Source organism: Mytilus californianus, unplaced genomic scaffold (genome assembly GCF_021869535.1).
Source record: "Mytilus californianus isolate M0D057914Y unplaced genomic scaffold, xbMytCali1.0.p SCAF_33, whole genome shotgun sequence".
Lineage (NCBI taxonomy): Eukaryota > Metazoa > Mollusca > Bivalvia > Mytilida > Mytilidae > Mytilus > Mytilus californianus.
Genome location: NW_026262683.1, coordinates 1,799,362 through 1,816,845, shown reverse-complemented (window position 1 = coordinate 1,816,845; position 17,484 = coordinate 1,799,362). Strand labels below are relative to the sequence as shown.

At 34.1% G+C, this 17,484-nt stretch overlaps 2 long non-coding RNA genes across 2 annotated transcripts in view; both read right to left on the bottom strand.

Annotated features, from left to right (window-relative positions):
- Window positions 1-17,484, bottom strand: part of LOC127736576 (uncharacterized) — a 417,821-nt gene that overhangs the window by 48,499 nt on the left and 351,838 nt on the right. The window lies entirely within an intron of this gene.
- The window catches only part of LOC127736577 (uncharacterized), a 56,332-nt gene continuing 40,394 nt past the window's right edge, over window positions 1,547-17,484 (bottom strand). The window contains exons 2-4 of the long non-coding RNA XR_007999053.1: window positions 15,431-15,463; window positions 9,517-9,543; window positions 1,547-1,741 (exon numbers count right to left, since the gene is read on the bottom strand). This is a non-coding gene — a long non-coding RNA (uncharacterized LOC127736577). The remainder of the gene's footprint in view (window positions 1,742-9,516; window positions 9,544-15,430; window positions 15,464-17,484) is intronic.

Sequence of the window (17,484 nt, the reverse complement as noted above, 5' to 3'; positions counted from 1 at the left end):
AAAAGGCGGCCATGCTTATAGCGCCTTTGTCAAGGCGCAGATTGAAATATTGCAATCATTGTCCGTTTTTTGCTTTTTGAAAAATAATTTTGTGTAGTGCATAAATTGGCAGGATTCTATACATTGATTTGTGTAATGCAGGTAATATTCGTATAAAATCAAGTATGAAAAATTTCTGTAGTGTACATTTTTTGTAGATCGAAGTATGATAAGTCCTAGAATTAATACCAGTTTATCGTTTATTACTTTAAATTTGACATGTGAACTGTGCATTAACTGCATAACACGTATATCTCCATTGAAATATTGAATAACTTCTGTTCATACCCCTTAGACCATATCGTTCATGTATACAGTTATTTCCAGCATTATCCTGTATTTTTATAGGACAGCTTCTTTATTTTCCACCTGTCTTAGGCAAAATTATTAATACGTAATTCCTGTTATTATCAGGACAGAATATTAATTTTTATCCTTCCCCTACCCCGCCCCTTCCCCCTTCCCCCACTTTTTATGAAAACTATATGGTCTTTAACCTTAGTATAAAAAAATATTTGACGATTGGTTCGCTCGTTTATCCATGAAGCAGTCAGAAATAAATCATATCACCAGTCGTCGTCCAAAACTCAAACGTTTTCCCAGGAGTATTCTGAAATAATTACATTCGGAAAGACTTCGGAACGTCTCGTACGTGATCCGCTTGACAATTTGAAAAAAAGGGGGAGGGGGCAGTTAGAAAAGTGTTTCAAAATACCTCCACTATCTGATAAAGTAAACTTTTTTTTTTTTCTATTTAAGACTTTTATCCATAATAATAATGACAGTAAAGTAAACTTAATACTGTTGGAAACATTGTTAAATGGCCATTCAAAGTTCCTACAAAAATTCGATGGGAACTTGCTACGAGAAAATAGCGACTTCCGAAGATTAAGATTAGAGTCACATATTTCAGCAATGCGCGAAGCAACTGGCTCGAACGTCTGGCCTTCTTTGAATACGATTACCAGCGTTGCTAGCAGAATCTGTATTCAAAATTTGACTAAGGTACCCTAGTGTTTAAGACGCAACGAACATACGATCGACACATATACAGGAATAAAGGTAAAATTCAGAGATGCATTGCACAAATATATTGTGTATTTGATCCGAATTTAAAAGATTTAATGGGACCAGTACAACCTCCGCAGCTCAATTGTCGCGTTTCACAGTATATATTCAACTAACTAGCTTGTGGAATGGCAATAACAAAATTGATGAACATGAATGAATCTGTGTTTTCAAAAACCCAGAAGGCATTGGTAAATGTAAGTCGAGTATGTAAACCAATCTTTTTTTGTGTGTGAAATTAACTGAAGGACTCTCCCATTATGTACATTTTTAACCAAAGTTTGACAGACATTAACTGGATGCAGCTGAACATTTTCAGTATGTTGACACCTGTTTTGTCCGACTGCAACTTTTTTTATTTATTGATGTTTTAATCTTGACAAGCTGAACTTTTATCTGCTCTTATATGAACAAAAACATAATGTTTACTCACTTTGACCACAACACGCCTTACATAAAAGATATGTTCCATCAGCAAGGAATGAACACACTGGCATCATTAATAACATAATTATGATTGCATAGCTTTCATTTTGTTCCTCATATTTTGTAAGGACAACCATTGCTGATATGAAGGTTATGAGTTGAGAAATAGCTGCAACAATGACTAACTGTATACCATACACCACTCTTCCTGTAAATTTCAAAGCATTCTATTAAGATTTCATTTTTGATAAATATGTAACGGTTTTTATAGGTTTCTGATTTTTTATGAATCGCGGTTCGTGGCAACTGTTAATATCACGGTATTAAACACAGTATTTTGCTGAACTGTCTGATAAAAAGCACGATGCTATTTTTGCCCCCATCATCTCCCCTCCTCAACCGCAATACAGAATGATTCAATAATCTGGAAAGTATTTACCTTTAATTCGGGAGACAATATCAAGATGACCTTGTTCCTAAAGATAATAGCATCTGGTAGTATGAATCCGACGATGAGCAAAAAGAATTAGATTTTTAGAAATGATTTTGAATATATTAAAAAGACCAAAAGGTTCCTTACTTAATCATGTGTATAATCCAAATGTATATATATTATATTTTTTGTTTGGGCTTGTATTATATTTGCCTTCGGGTTTATATGATCCGTTCATCCTAGTTCAACTCTTCAAAATTCAAGAGTCTATCCTAAATTGAGGTAAATTATATGGCCTTCCAAATACCATTTCGATTCTTAACATCACGGAAGAGACATTAATTGTCGAAATCCGGATATGGTGTACTAATTTTTGCACCTCATGTTTGCGGTATACCATCTTTTCCGCAAGTTTATTGTTTTCTGTTTGGTATAAAATTAATAATAAAGATCCATTTTGTTACATCTGGTGATCCGTTTATTTGGCAATCGCCATGGCAGTCAGCAGTGTTTAAGAATATCCGTTGTTCGACCTGCTAGTCAAATGCGTTTTGATAAAAAAATACTTTATCACTTTTTTGGTCTTTTGGAAAATGTTGTTTGTGCTGTATTTAGACTCCTCTACCAAGAAATTTGTTTTGCATGCACACGTATATAAATTGCGGTTTTTATCAAACGCAATCATAGGTTTGAACATTGTTTTCAATTTAGACTTGTGTATAATTTTTCGTTTGGGCTTGTATTATATTTGCCTTCGGGTAATATGATCCGTTCATCCTATTTCAACTCTTCAAAATTCAAGAGTCTATCCTAAATTGAGGTAAATTATATGGCCTTCCAAATACCATTTCGATTCTTAACATCACGGAAGAGACATTAATTGTCGAAATCCGGATATGGTGTACTAATTTTTGCACCTCATGTTTGCGGTATACCATCTTTTCCGCAAGTTTATTGTTTTCTATTTGGTATAAAATTAATAATAAAGATCCATTTTGTTACATCTGGTGATCCGTTTATTTGGCAATCGCCATGGCAGTCAGCAGTGTTTAAGAATATCCGTTGTTCGACCTGCTAGTCAAATGCGTTTTGATAAAAAAATACTTTATCACTTTTTTGGTCTTTTGGAAAATGTTGTTTGTGCTGTATTTAGACCCCTCTACCAAGAAATTTGTTTTGCATGCACACGTATACAAATTGCGGTTTTTATCAAACGCAATCATAGGTTTGAACATTGTTTTCAATTTAGACTTGTGTATAATTTTTCGTTTGGGCTTGTATTATATTTGCCTTCGGGTTATATGATCCGTTCATCCTATTTCGACTCTTCAAAATTATAGAGTCTATCCTAAATTGAGGTATATTATATGGCCTTCCAAATACTATTTCGATTCCTAATATCACTGAAGAGACATTAATTGTCGAAATCCGGATATGGTGTTCTAAATTTTGCATCTCATGTTTGCGGTATACCGTCTTTTCCGCACGTTTATTGTTTTCTGTTTGGTATTAAATCATTAATTAAGATCCATTTTGTTACATCTGGTGATCCGTTTATTTGGAAATCGCCATGGCAGTCAGCAGTGTATAAGAACATCCGCTGTTCGACCTGCTAGTCAAATGCGTTTTGTTAAAATATATTTTTTCACTTTTTTTGTCTTTTGGAAAATGTTGTTTGTGCTGTATTTAGACCCCTCTACCAAGAAATTTGTTTTGCATGCACAGGTGAAAAATTCCGGTTTTTATCCAACGCAATCATAGGTTTGAACGTTGTTTTCAATTTAGACTTGTTTATATTTTTTCGTTTGGGCTTGTATTATATTTGCCTTCGGGTTCATATAATCCGTTCATCCTATTTCGACTCTTCAAAATTCAAGAGTCTATCCTAAATTGAGGTAAATTATATGGATTTCCAAATACCGTTTCGATTCCTAACATCACTGAAATAACGTTAATTGTCAAAATCCGGATATAGTGTACTAATTTTTGCACCTCAATTTGCGGTATATCATCTTTTCCGCAAGTTTATTGTTTTCTGTTTGGTAATAAATTAATAATTAAGATTCATTTTGTTACATCTGGTGATCCGTTTATTTGGCGATCGCCAATGGCAGTCAGCAGTGTTTAAGAACATCCGTTGTTCGACCTGCTTTGTTTTGCATGCACACGTATACAAATTGCGGTTTTTATCCAACGCAATCATAGGTTTGAACGTTGTTTTCAATTTAGACTTTTTTATAATTTTTCGTTTGGGCTTGTATTATATTTGCATTCAGGTTTATATGATCCGTTCAATCTATTTCGACTCTTCAAAATTCAAGAGTCTACCTAAATTGAGGTAAATTATATTGCCTTCAAAATACCGTTTCGATTCCTAACACCACTGAAGAGACATTAATTGTCTAAATCCGGATATGGTGTACAATTTTTTGCACCTCATGTTTGCGGTATACCATCTTTTCCCCAAGTTTATTTGGCAATCGCCAATGGCAGTCAGCAGGGTTTAAGAACATCCGTTGTTCGAACTGTTAGTCAAATACGTTTTGTTGAAATATACCTTTTCACTTTTTTGGTCTTTTGGAAAATGTTGTTTGTGCTGTATTTAGACCCCTCTACCAAGAAATTTGTTTTGCATGCACACGTGTAAAAATTGCGGTTTTAACCCAACCCAATCATAGGTTTGAACGTTGTTTTCAATTTAGACTTGTGTACATTTTTTCGTTTGGGCTTGTATTTTATTTGCCTTCGGGTTTATATGATCCGTTCGTCCTATTTCAACTCTTCAAAATTCAAGAGTCTATCCTAAATTGAGGTAAATTATATGGTCTTCCAAATACCGTTTCGATTCCTAACATCACTGAAGAGACATTAATTGTCGAAATCCGGATATGGTGTACTAATTTTTGCACCTTTTGTTTGCCGTATACCATCTTTTCCGCAAGATTATTGTTTTCTGTTTGGTATTGAATTATTTGTTAAGATCCATTTTGTTACATCTGGTGATCCGTTTATTTGGCAATCGCCAATGGCAGTCAGCAGGGTTTAAGAACATCCGTTGTTCGACCTGCTAGTCAAATGCGTTTTGTTAAAATATACTTTTTCACTTTTTTGGTCTTTTGGAAAATGTTATTTGTGCTGTATTTAGACCCCTCTACCAAGAAATTTGTTTTGCATGCACACGTTACCTCAGAGGAGCAAATCCGCTTTACTCTGAGAGCTTGACTATAGGGGATACTTTTTCCTCTGAGGAGGCTGTCAATAAACGGTTACAGGAACTTCGCGGATTTTTGACCAAACGAGGTTATAAGAAATGGGACATAGAGAAGGGATTTGCACGTGCTAACAATAACAGCCGCAATGACCTATTACAATACAAACACAAGAGGCGCAGCAAAATAGTTCCATTTGTTCTAACATACAATCCCGCCTTTACTAACCTTTCACGTTTGAACCATGCCAATTGGCAAACTATTGCCAAGCACCCTAAATTATCCAAGATCTTTCCCAAACCTCCTGTCTTAGCTTTTCGGAGACCAGCAAGTCTGAAAGACTTATTTGTGAGAGCTGATGTCTCCTCTAATAAAAGCTGTTCAACTGCAGGATGGTGCAAGTCGTGTGGTAACAGACGATGTCTGACTTGCCAACAAATACTGAATACTCAAAATTTACTTGCCACTCCACTGGGTCTGTGTACACTATATTTTGTAATGTAACTTGCACAACCCAGAATGTTGTATACCTTCGTCAGTGTCGATGTGGCATGCAGTATGTTGGCGAGACAGAACAGCCATTCAACAAACGCACGAATGGTCATCGAAGTGACTTCACCTGCAAGACCGACCTCCCCGTAAGTCGTCATTTGAGATCACCTGGGCACGCCCAAGCTGATCTCAAAAACCTTACCATCACTATCATAGACCACAACGAGGGTTGGTCAAGGGCCGACAGACTTGCTCAGGAAAGGTTTTGGATAAGAAAGCTTAGGACAGTTTCCCCAGAGGGCATAAATGAAAAAAAACATAGAATGTGTCACTCATTTTCCCTACCATCACTTGTTTCCAGTAACTCAGGCTTCCGTTTTGGACTCTTACAGTTTTAAGAAATTTATTCCTCCTCCCAAACACCAATATTAAAAAAAAATTACCAGCGTATTGATTATTGATAATTTGTATAGCATTCAAGATTTTCATTTCAGTTTGACTACCACATGTCAAGATAAGAGTCATTTTACATCTTACTGATGGAGGATATTAGTTATCCGAAATATCTAAAATTTGTTCATGATTTAATTATTTTTTGGTGATGTTGTACCCTTTTAGACTTGTTATAGATATATATATCATATATACAAGTCTAAATTGAAAACAACGTTCAAACCTATGATTGCTTTGGATAAAAACGCAATTTTTATACGTGTCTTATATATATAAGCAGCTTGTGAAGAGGCATGAAACACTCGTAGTGAAAAAGATCTTCCAACTGAGTGCCTTGTTACACTTCTGAAACTAGTGCTGGAGAACAACAACTTTTCTTTCAATGACAAACACTATCTCCAGATAGACGGCAATAGTATGGGCACAAAAATGGCCCCGTCCTGTGCCAACATATTTATGGGCCATCTTGAAAAACGCCTCTTGGCTAGTGCTCCATACCAGCCATTATCATGGTTTTGATTCATTGACGATATTGATTTTAAATGGACAGATTCACAAGACCATCTTAATGAATTTCTAGAACACTATAACTCTTTCCACCATTCAATTAAATTTACATACGAAACATCTATGGAGAAAATAAACTTCCTTGATACTACGAGTTACATCCAGAACGGAACCATTATAACGGACCTTCATACCAAAAAAACGGACAAACATCAATTCTTTTCTACTAAAAGTTGCCATCCTAAACACTGCTCCCGTGGTATCCCATTCAGCCAGGCATTGCGAATCAAGAGAATATGCTCTACTGAAAATAAGCAAAATACTAGACTTGGACAACTACGTAAACATCTTGTTGTTCGAGGATACAATAACAACATCATTGATACAGCTTTCGAAAGAGCAAACAAAACTAGTCGCCAAGAACTTCTAGAGTACAAGGATAAGAATAAAGGAGTCAACAGAACACCTCTTGTACTCACTTACCATCCTGATTTTAAAAATGTGTCATCCATTGTTCAGAAGCATTGGAAAATTATAGAAAATGACTCAAATCTAAAGACAGTATTTTCCTCACCACCAGTCATGGCCTTCGGAAGACCTAAAAACATCCGTGACAAATTAGTGACATCTGTATTAGCAAAGCAGCCTACTCCACCTCCCGGTTGCTACAAACAATGTGGTCGAAGGAATTGCTTATGTTGTAAAGCTGCCAATACAATATTCGGCTCAATAACCATCGTTCATGGTACAAAACCAACAAACACTGTCCTCTCACAAGACATCTTCGCTCAAAGAAACATCCTTTTGATAATGTTACTTTCCAAACATAGAAGTCAACACCGAGTGGGACACCAGAGAAGGAGAAGAGAAAACTTTTGGATCCACCAGCTCCACACCTTAGAACCGGATGGTCTTAACAAAAAAGACGAGAAGAGATACAGGAAAGATAAAGAATAATTTAATACACAGCATCGTCCTTTTTATCCTGTAATATTGGCCAATGGACGTTGCAAACTTCAACCACCAATTTTGTAAATGATCTTGAACTTCATCCAAATTATGGATTATTTACAAGGCAGCTAAATTCATGTGCAACATGTACATTGAGCTGCAAAAGTTTCTTATCATCTACATCCGATTTCACCTGGATAGGTGCACGTTTACTAAAGCTAGTTTGTCTTGCGAAATGTTGCGTTTATTTTTATCGTTTTGTAAATATTTTAAACATTCTAATATTGACATACTAAATAGTGTGTTTAAATTACATTCTTAGGCAATCTATATATATATCTATATAAACAAGTCTAAATTGAAAACAACGTTCAAACCTATGATTGCGTTGGATAAAAAACCGTAATTTTTATACGTGTGCATACAAAACAAATTTCTTGGTTGAGGGGTATAAAAACAGCACAAACAACATTTTCCAAAAGACCAAAAAAGTGAAAAAGTATATTTTAACAAAACGCATTTGACTAGCAGGTCGAACAACGGATGTTCTTAAACCCTGCTGACTGCCATTGGCGATTGCAAAATAAACGGATCACCAGATGTAACTAAATTGATCTTAACTAATAATTTAATACCAAACAGAAAACAATAAACTTGCGGAAAAGATGGTATACGGCAAACAAAAGGTGCAAAAATTAGTACACCATATCCGGATTTCGACAATTAATGTCTCTTCAGTGATGTAAAGAATCGAAACGGTATTTGGAAGACCATATAATTTACCTCAATTTAGGATAGACTCCTGAATTTTGAAGAGTCGAAATAGGACGAACGGATCATATAAACCCGAAGACAAATATAATACAAGCCCAAACGAAAAAATATAAACAAGTCTAAATTAAAAACAATGTTTAAACCTATGATTGCGTTGGGTAAAAACCGCAAATTTTACACGTGTGCATGCAAAACAAATTTCTTGGTAGAGGGGTCTAAATACAGCACAAACAACATTTTCCAAAAGTCTAAAAAAAGTGAAAAGGTATATTTAAACAAAACGCATTTGACTAACAGGTCGAGCAACGGATGTTCTTAAACCCTGCTGACTGTCATTGGCGATGGCCAAATAAACGGATCACAAGATGTAACAAAATGGATCTTTATTTTTAATTAAATACCAAGCATAAAACAATAAACGTGCGGAAAAGATGGTATACCGCAAACATGAGGTGCAAAAATGTGTACACCATATCCAGATTTCGACAATTAATGTCTCTTCAGTGATGTTAGGAATCGAAACGGTATTTGGAAGGCCATATAATTTACCTCAATTTAGGATAGACTCTTGAATTTTGAAGAGTCGAAATAGGATGAACGGATCATATAAACCCGAAGGCAAATATAATACAAGCCCAAACGAAAAAATGTACACAAGTCTAAATTGAAAACAACGTTCCAACTTATGGTTGCGTTGGATAAAAACCGCAATTTTTATACGTGTGCATGCAAAACAAATTTCTTGGTAGAGGGGTCTAAATACAGCACAAAAAACATTTTCCAAAAGACCAAAAAAAAGAGAAAAAAGTATATTTAAACAAAACGCATTTGACCAACAGGTCGAACAACGGATATATATATAAAGTGTCTAGAAAATCAACCTAACAATGTTAAAGTAGGTTTGATTCTTTACTTCCTCCCCGGCCGGGGCTTGAACCTGTACTTTTCACTACATACTTCTACGACAACACCGCCTAGCATTGCGCAGACGCCTTATCCTCTCTTCTACAACATGTAACTATAGCTGATAAAAAATAATAATGAATTTAATATTTGTAGGAGAAGACGATGTAAGTTGGACTAATTTGTATCCTATCCTTTTTTATGATTATGTTTAAACTGGAACACAGTTGATCTATCGCCGTTTGAAATTAAAATACATACCATTGTAAACGTATCTTCTCGAAAGGTCTGGAATGGAAAATTATAAAAAAAAATGGTTTTCAGTTTTTCAATATCAGGTGCATTAATCCCACAAATCAAACGAAAAGGTGGTAAACACAATCTGAACAACAACAATAAAATGTTATATTTCGGCATGGCCTTTTGTGTCTATGCAATCTAAAAAGTCATGACATCGGATATTAACAAGTTTGATAATTTTAGGCTTATAATCTTGACTACGTACAATTATTTGTTTTTATTTCTTTAATATAACGACTTTAAACTAATATTCATTTAATATTATATTATAATCTAACTGAAAATATACAATAAAGGGATTTTCAAAATACAAAATTGAAAAGAATTATGTTTTTTTTTTCTCTTTTTTTTTAATCATTGATTAATCATACTTTGGTTCTTTAAAACTGTTTAATGTATGAATTTATCTAACTTTATAGATTTACCTTCTTATTTAATATTTTCCTTAGCTATTCAATAACTTATATATAAGATTTTTTTTATTAGTTGTTATTGACTTTTAACTAGCTGTTAGTACATGTAACTGTGAGTACTCTCAGGTCTGTACTTTATGTCTATTTTTGTCGTCAGGGATATATAAAGACCAAAGTTTTTGTTAGATGTTTTTTCTGCTTTGTATCGATCTGACGAGTGAAGTCTGTTAAACTGATTTTTATAGTTTGTTCTTATGTGTTGCTGTAACACCACTGTCCCGGGTTAGAGAGAAAAAAGGGGGGGGGGGGGGGAAACTCACACACTTGTTTAACCCCGCCACATTCTTTATGTGCCTGCTCTCACAAGACAGGAGACTGTATGTCTGTGGTTGTCGTTGGTTCACGTCTCTCATATTTGTTTTCGTGAATTGTTTTAATATAAATTAGGGTTTCATATTTTTCATGTCGGGGCCTTTTATAGCCGACTACACGGTATGGGTTTTACTCATTGTTGAAGGCCGAACGGTTGCCTATAATTGCTTACATTCACTTCATTTGAACTTTGGTGGATAGTTGTCTAATTGGCAATCATACCACATCTCCTTATTCTTATAAACTAAATTGAAGGTGTAGATTAAGTAAATTGTTAACAGTAAACGTGAAATACTGAATTGATAAATTTGAATTAAAAAATTAATCATACTGTATTTCATTGAAACTATTATCTGACCAAATCTTCAAACCATCGTTAGAAATTAATTTTATCCTTATAGATATATTTTTAAAGAAACCAATATTAACCTGTGTATTAAATGTGTATTACAAATTAAGAAAGTCAAGAGAACATTCAAAATACATCGAAATAGGATTCACTAAGTTTAACTAAGCTTTCACTTATATGATTTATAACCACCGGTTTCGAAGGTATCGTAGGACTAAGACATGTCATACGATGGTCTTAAGATAAAATTTGGCTGCTCTAAGGGCTGTTATTTAAAGGGATCGAGTGGGATATTTTCTTAACTTTGTCGTTAAAATGAATTTAAAAAAACTTGCTGATATTGAACAGTGTAGTGTTTGAATGCAGAAACGTACAAACTTTACTAGTACAAGGCAAACATACCTTAAACAAACTGACAATTGCTAATCGCCAAAAAAGACTAAATAATAACAATCATATAATATGTTTTTAAATGCCAACCAATTAAAATAATATCTCTTCATCTGTTTTCAACTTTTTTAGGTTATTGATGACTAAACTGATTAATAGATTATGTTTTAAACGGTAGTGCACCATTACAATAGATGTATTGGGTCTTAGATACAAAAGACGCAATTAATAAGGTCTTTTCACTTTTCTATGGAAAGACTTTTTGAATTTGTTCTGATTATATTTTTTCTTCGTCCGCCAAATTTGTTTCTTGAGTGTAATTTTTGTTTTGCAACATCTCGCTTAGATATTTGGTATATGTTATCGCAATTTAAAAGTGTATGCGCTTTTAAATTTGACCCTGCTGAAACGAATAATGTTTTTGAAAGATTAACTGCCCGAACACAGTTTATCTTGTATGCACATCTTCTTCGCAACCGTAAAAGAAATCGACAAATTATTTTTTTTTCCAAAATGCTCGTAAATCCTTAGGATGCTTCAGTCAATCTTAACCGAAGCGACACTGAGACTCCATATGAGAGTTATTTCCCCTTTTGCATTTAACATAAGTGATATATAAATGTTTCTCATGAACTGCAATTGATAGAGACGTAGGAGATCCTGATTTTAGGTCCTTGGTCCATCAAAAAGAAAACGAAGTCAAGGTCAAAGGTGAAGGTCATATTCTAAATGTTGCCCTTTGCTGGTGTCTCCATCTCCTTGAAAACTATAAAACTTAAAGGTAGATAACAAAGAACTGATGCAAAATGCTTTGGTTATTGAGATCCAAAGCGATCTGATGACAGTTATTGTCCCTGAAAATGTGATATGTTAGGTTAATTGCTTATTATTTCATACTGGTACATAATAAAGTCATTGTGTCTTTTCAAAAAGGCATACATTTTGATATTTTTGGTTTTCAGTCATTCATTTAATATAATCGTTGCCTCTGAGTTAGATTGACATATGATTATTGATAAGTCAATATGAAAGAATTACCGGTATACTGACTTAGGAACAAAGTCTGAGGTTTGTATGCTGTAAATTAAGAAATTAAAGGTCACGGTCAAGGTCAGTTTGATGCTCCTGCATACTAAGTTGTGTCAATCTAAGTGCTACAGTATAAACTTTTTGCACCAAACTACGAATGTTTTACTGTCATAGGTGTCGAAGGTCAAATTCATGGTCAGATTGACGAGACTTTGATATATGACTCCCCCATGATGTATCAGCGTACCCAGTTTGGTCAACCTAGTTTTTATGGTACAAGAGTTACACACAGGACACAAATCAGAAAAGGTTTAACTATCATAGGGGTCAGAGGTTAGAGTGACCTGTTTTTGGTATGTGAATCACCCAAGCCCGTGATGCATCTGCATTCCAAGTTTGGTTAACCTTAGTTTTACGGTACAAAAGTAATGAGCAGGACACGAATTGGTTATGGTTTTACTGAAATAGTGGTCAAAGGTCAAAGTCAAGGTCAGAGTAATCTGACTTCAGTATGATACACATTCCCATCCCATAATGCAACTGCATGCTAAGTTTGGTTATCCAAATTTTTACGGTACAAAAGTTATGAGCCAGACACGAATTGCAAAAGGTTTTACTATTATAGGGAGTCAAAGGTCAAGGTCATAATGACCCGACTTTGGTATAAGACACACCTCCAGCCCATGATGCAACTGTTTACCAAGTTTGGTTAACTTATAGTAACGGTACAAAAGTTATGCACCGGACATTAATTGTACAAGGTTTTACTAGTATAGGGGTCAAAGGTAAAAGTCAAGGTCAGAGTACCTGTCTTTGGTATATGACACCCCAGCCCATACTGCAACTGTATACCAATTTTGTTAACTTAAGTACTATGGTACAAAAGCTCCGGACACTAATTTGACAGACAGACAGACAGACATACAGGCATACAGACATCAGACCGGACAGACAGACAAACATGGTGATTCCTAAATATCCCCAAAACTTTGTTTGCGGGGGGTATAATTACTAGCGAAACAAATTTGTAAGATATTATACAATTCTTCACCTCAAACCATTAATACGCCAGTATCAAAGAGGCCGTACGCAAAAATTGCGTTGTTTTTTTTAACCTTATGAACCGTCATCGTTGTTATCTCTGTTTTAACAATATTTGACAAACAGTGATGTTGAAGTACAACTTGAAATTGTTGCGCTGTCTGTAAGACACAAATGATGCCCCCGCCTAACAATAAGAAATTATATAAATTTAACACTATGTACTATTTATTATTTTTGTTCTGAATGTCTATACTTGCAGGACTGAATGTCCTGCCAAAAGGTTTCAAGCAATCACCAAGTTCAACTTTCTTTTTCCAGTGGTCACAAAGTTCAAATTCCCGGTATTGATTAAATATTTGACAATACTAAAAATTGTTATTTATTGCATTAGGGACATCAAACTGTAGTAGTAAAACCCATGTTATTCAATTATATAGAAAGTGAAATGAAAAATGAAGTCCAACTACCGGTTTTGTGAATATCTAACATTCCCCCTTTCTGACTTTTAGTACAAAAAATGAATAAGTCAAAATACCTGGCATTTTGAGAATATTTGAAAAAAAAAAAATCAAAATCCTGTGGACATGCACACCTCTATTATGTGTACAAATAACCTACAAAATATTAAAGCTGTAGCTCAAAAACTGTAGGAGGAGATAGCCGGACAAACCATGATCTCTTTATGCAGCTAGTACAAAAAAAGTATTAGGTCCAAATACCTGGTGTTTTGAGAATATTTGAAAAAAAATCAAACTCCTGTCGACATGCACACCTCTATTATGTGTACAAACAACCTAAAAAATATTAAAGCTGTAGCTCAAAAACTGTAGGTGGAGAAACCATGTATCTATATCCGGACGGACGAACGGACGGACGGACATACAGGGGTAAATCAATATGCCCCCGACATTTTGTCGCAGGGGCATCAAACTGTGTTCTGCTAAACTAAGCTATCTAGTAACAGTGTTCGAACATGTTATCTTTTCATTTCTGTAATTTTACCGGATTGATGTGTTAGAATGGATACTAGTTTTCGAAACAGGATATACGACTATATCAATTAAAACAAGTCCTGATCCGAACAGTTTCCTTTTAAACTGGTGAATAGCGGATTTCAAAAAAAAAGAAAAGAAAAAAAAAGTACAGACATGCGTGAACTTGGATAGTACAAAGTAAAGTTGAACAAAATATAACGCCATATGTTTAAACGTACTATCCAATAAACGCCAAAATGTTGAAAATCTCCAATTCTTCCTCGAAACAATAAAAATAATTTGTTTCACACAGTAACAAAAGGGATAACAAAAGCGAGAACCTAAAACTTAATGTGAATTTAATTCTAAATACGAAAAATACTCAATGTAATCAGATAAACAGAACGTGAATTGGAGCGCGATAATTGGTTAAATAAAGTATTCGTATTCGTTAACAGGTTGCCATCAACATTTTACTATCTAATTTCGGTTTAGTTTTGATTTGAATTTCCGAATAAAGTATTAATCTTTGACTATTCAGAAGGATTTGTTTTCATTAAGGACCTTGAAAACGGAAACATACGTTAATTTCTCATACTGCAAAGATCAGAATGGTCACTGTAGGGTGTATTTCTGACGGAAGGGTCCCTTTTATGCTGTGTGTGCACTCTGACCTTGTCGTCTCCAGTTTGTCATTCATAATTTCAATACATATACATATATATACATGTACATGTATAAGTACGACTGAACCAGTGACAACTCTACGACAGATTTTATCCATCGGATCACCAGTGATGGTGATACAAGGCTGAAAACACATTCTGTATATCTAACATTGTTGGGCTGTTATTTAGACGAATTATATATATATATATATATATATATATTAGAGCTGTCGTAGGTCGTTGACAATGAAATCTTGTTCAATGAGTGTTAACAGATTCAGTATCTGTTAAATACAATGAGTTATTGAAATATGGACAGCAGCAAAGCTTTTAATAAAAAAAAAAAACAAAAACAAAAAAAAAAACGTGAAAATATTCATTTTTTTACGTCAGGAATTGAAATGAAAAGTAATAATTTTCATTATACGCTGTGAAATATGTTAATTTTAAAACTGTAAAATTCAGAGACAAATCAAAGTGAAATGCTGTGATACGTGGAGGGTTTGGAAGCTCTGTGTCGTGTTTCGAAACCTCTCTTTTATTTGAAAAGTCGTTTTCTAAGTATACAAAATAACAGATACTAACAGTACAAAAACAATGAAAGAAAAATTCTAAGATAAAAAAGAAAATACTTACAGTAACACCACGCCAGTGCAACAATGAAAGTAACTGAAATAGAAGGTTTGTAACTGATTTTTGTATTAAGATTAAACATAACCGTAAAATGGTTGATATTATTTTTTTCACAACACCTTTACAATCTGAATGACCATTTACAAAATATGTTTTCAAATCTTGAGTTCATTTGTATAATATGCAAATACGTTGTAGTACACACATAAGATGTGCTTATTGGATCTATAGCACAAGACAAAAATGAAATTCTCAATAAAAAGGACAAGAATGCCCCCCGCATAGGCTTTGCTAGTTTCCAAGTCAAAAAGGCATAACTCTAGAACGGTAAATGACTCACTGCCCAAACTAAACCTTGTTTATGTGTTTTGGTTCTTAGAATTGTGTATACGTTTCATAAAATTTTGATGAGACAAACTTAAGTTACAGTGCGGAAACTGTAAACATTTGCAATTTTCCAAGTTATAAAGGGGCATATTTCTAGAATGGTAAGTGCCCCACTTCCCAAATTCCAACTCTGTCTGCGAGTTTTGGTTCTTAGCATCTTGTATGAGTTTCATAATATTTGGATGAGAAAAACTTAAGTTAGAGTGCGGAAACGAAAATTGGACGCTCCAACCCCAATAAAGAAAAGTAAAGGATGTATAAATATATAAATACGTGAAAAGCTGTCGGATCATGACGTTATTATGAACCAAGTTGAAGAAATAATCAATTAACCTTAAATTAACCTTAAATTAAAACATTTCAGGGGCAACAACTCCTATAAGATGTCATTGGATTGTTTCAGATCAAATGTATCATATATTCATCACAATAAAGCAAACATTTTTATATATATCTTTAAAAGTGTCAGAGAAAATGCAAAAACAAGGAAAAGTCAAAATTGAGAACATGACCTTGACCTTTAACCTTGACCTCATTTTTCAAGTTAGGACCCAGGGGCCTTATAAAAAAAGACTCAAGGGTTATACGGCTAACGATTTATGAGTTACAAAAACTTTAAAATCTATTTGGTAAAGGTAGATACCTCCTATAAGATTTCACCAGATTGCTTCGATCCAAATCAGCCAAACATTTTTGAGGATGTAACGAACAATTTAAAAAAAGAATTTTGTCGATATCTTTATTGGTTTCGGAGGAGATGCATACACATGATAAACAGTGAACGGGAAGATAATTCTTCAACAGAAAATTGTTCGGCTAAACGGGGTCAATTTTAAAAGTGCATGAACTGTACGATACAATATATAAAATATCTAAGCGACATATTGCGAAACAAAAATTTGACGCGAGATCAAACTTTGGCGGAAGAAAAAAAATTATAATAAAAACCAATTGTTCAAAGATCAATTGAAGGTCTTTCCACATCAATTTTCTAAATAATTGATAAGAAACTACTTCTGGTTTACTCAAAGCTACTATTGGCGTCCAATCATAGGTTTCTTCATACTGATTCAATAGATATATGGTTTCTATAGACTTTTGCCTGAAAAAAGGGAGATAATTGTCAACTTCCGGTTTAGAAAATGTCACTTCCGATCTCATATGATAGCTTTATTTACACTGATTCCAAAAATATATGGTTTATATATACTTTTGCTTGTAAAAAGGGAAATAATTGGCTACTTCCGTTTTAGAAAATGTAACTTCCGTCTCATCCGATAGCTTTATTCACACTGATTCCAAAAATATATAGTTTGTATATACTTATGCATGTAATAAGGAAGATAATATGCTACTTCCGGTTTATAAAATGTCACTTCCGGTCTCAAATGATAGGTTAATGTATGACCATTCAATAAATATATGGTTTTCTATGAATTTTTTCATAAAATAAGTGCAAAAATGACTACTTCCGGTTCACTCAAGTTCACTTCCGGTTGATAAATCACTTAACATTTTGCTATAGACCTTATTGCTTTATCATGTACCAATCTGAAGTAAAAATTAATTTACCTTAAAATAAAACATTTCAGGGGCAATAACTCCTATAAGATGTCACTGGATTGTTTCAGACCTGATGTATCATATCTTCATCACAATAAAACAAACAT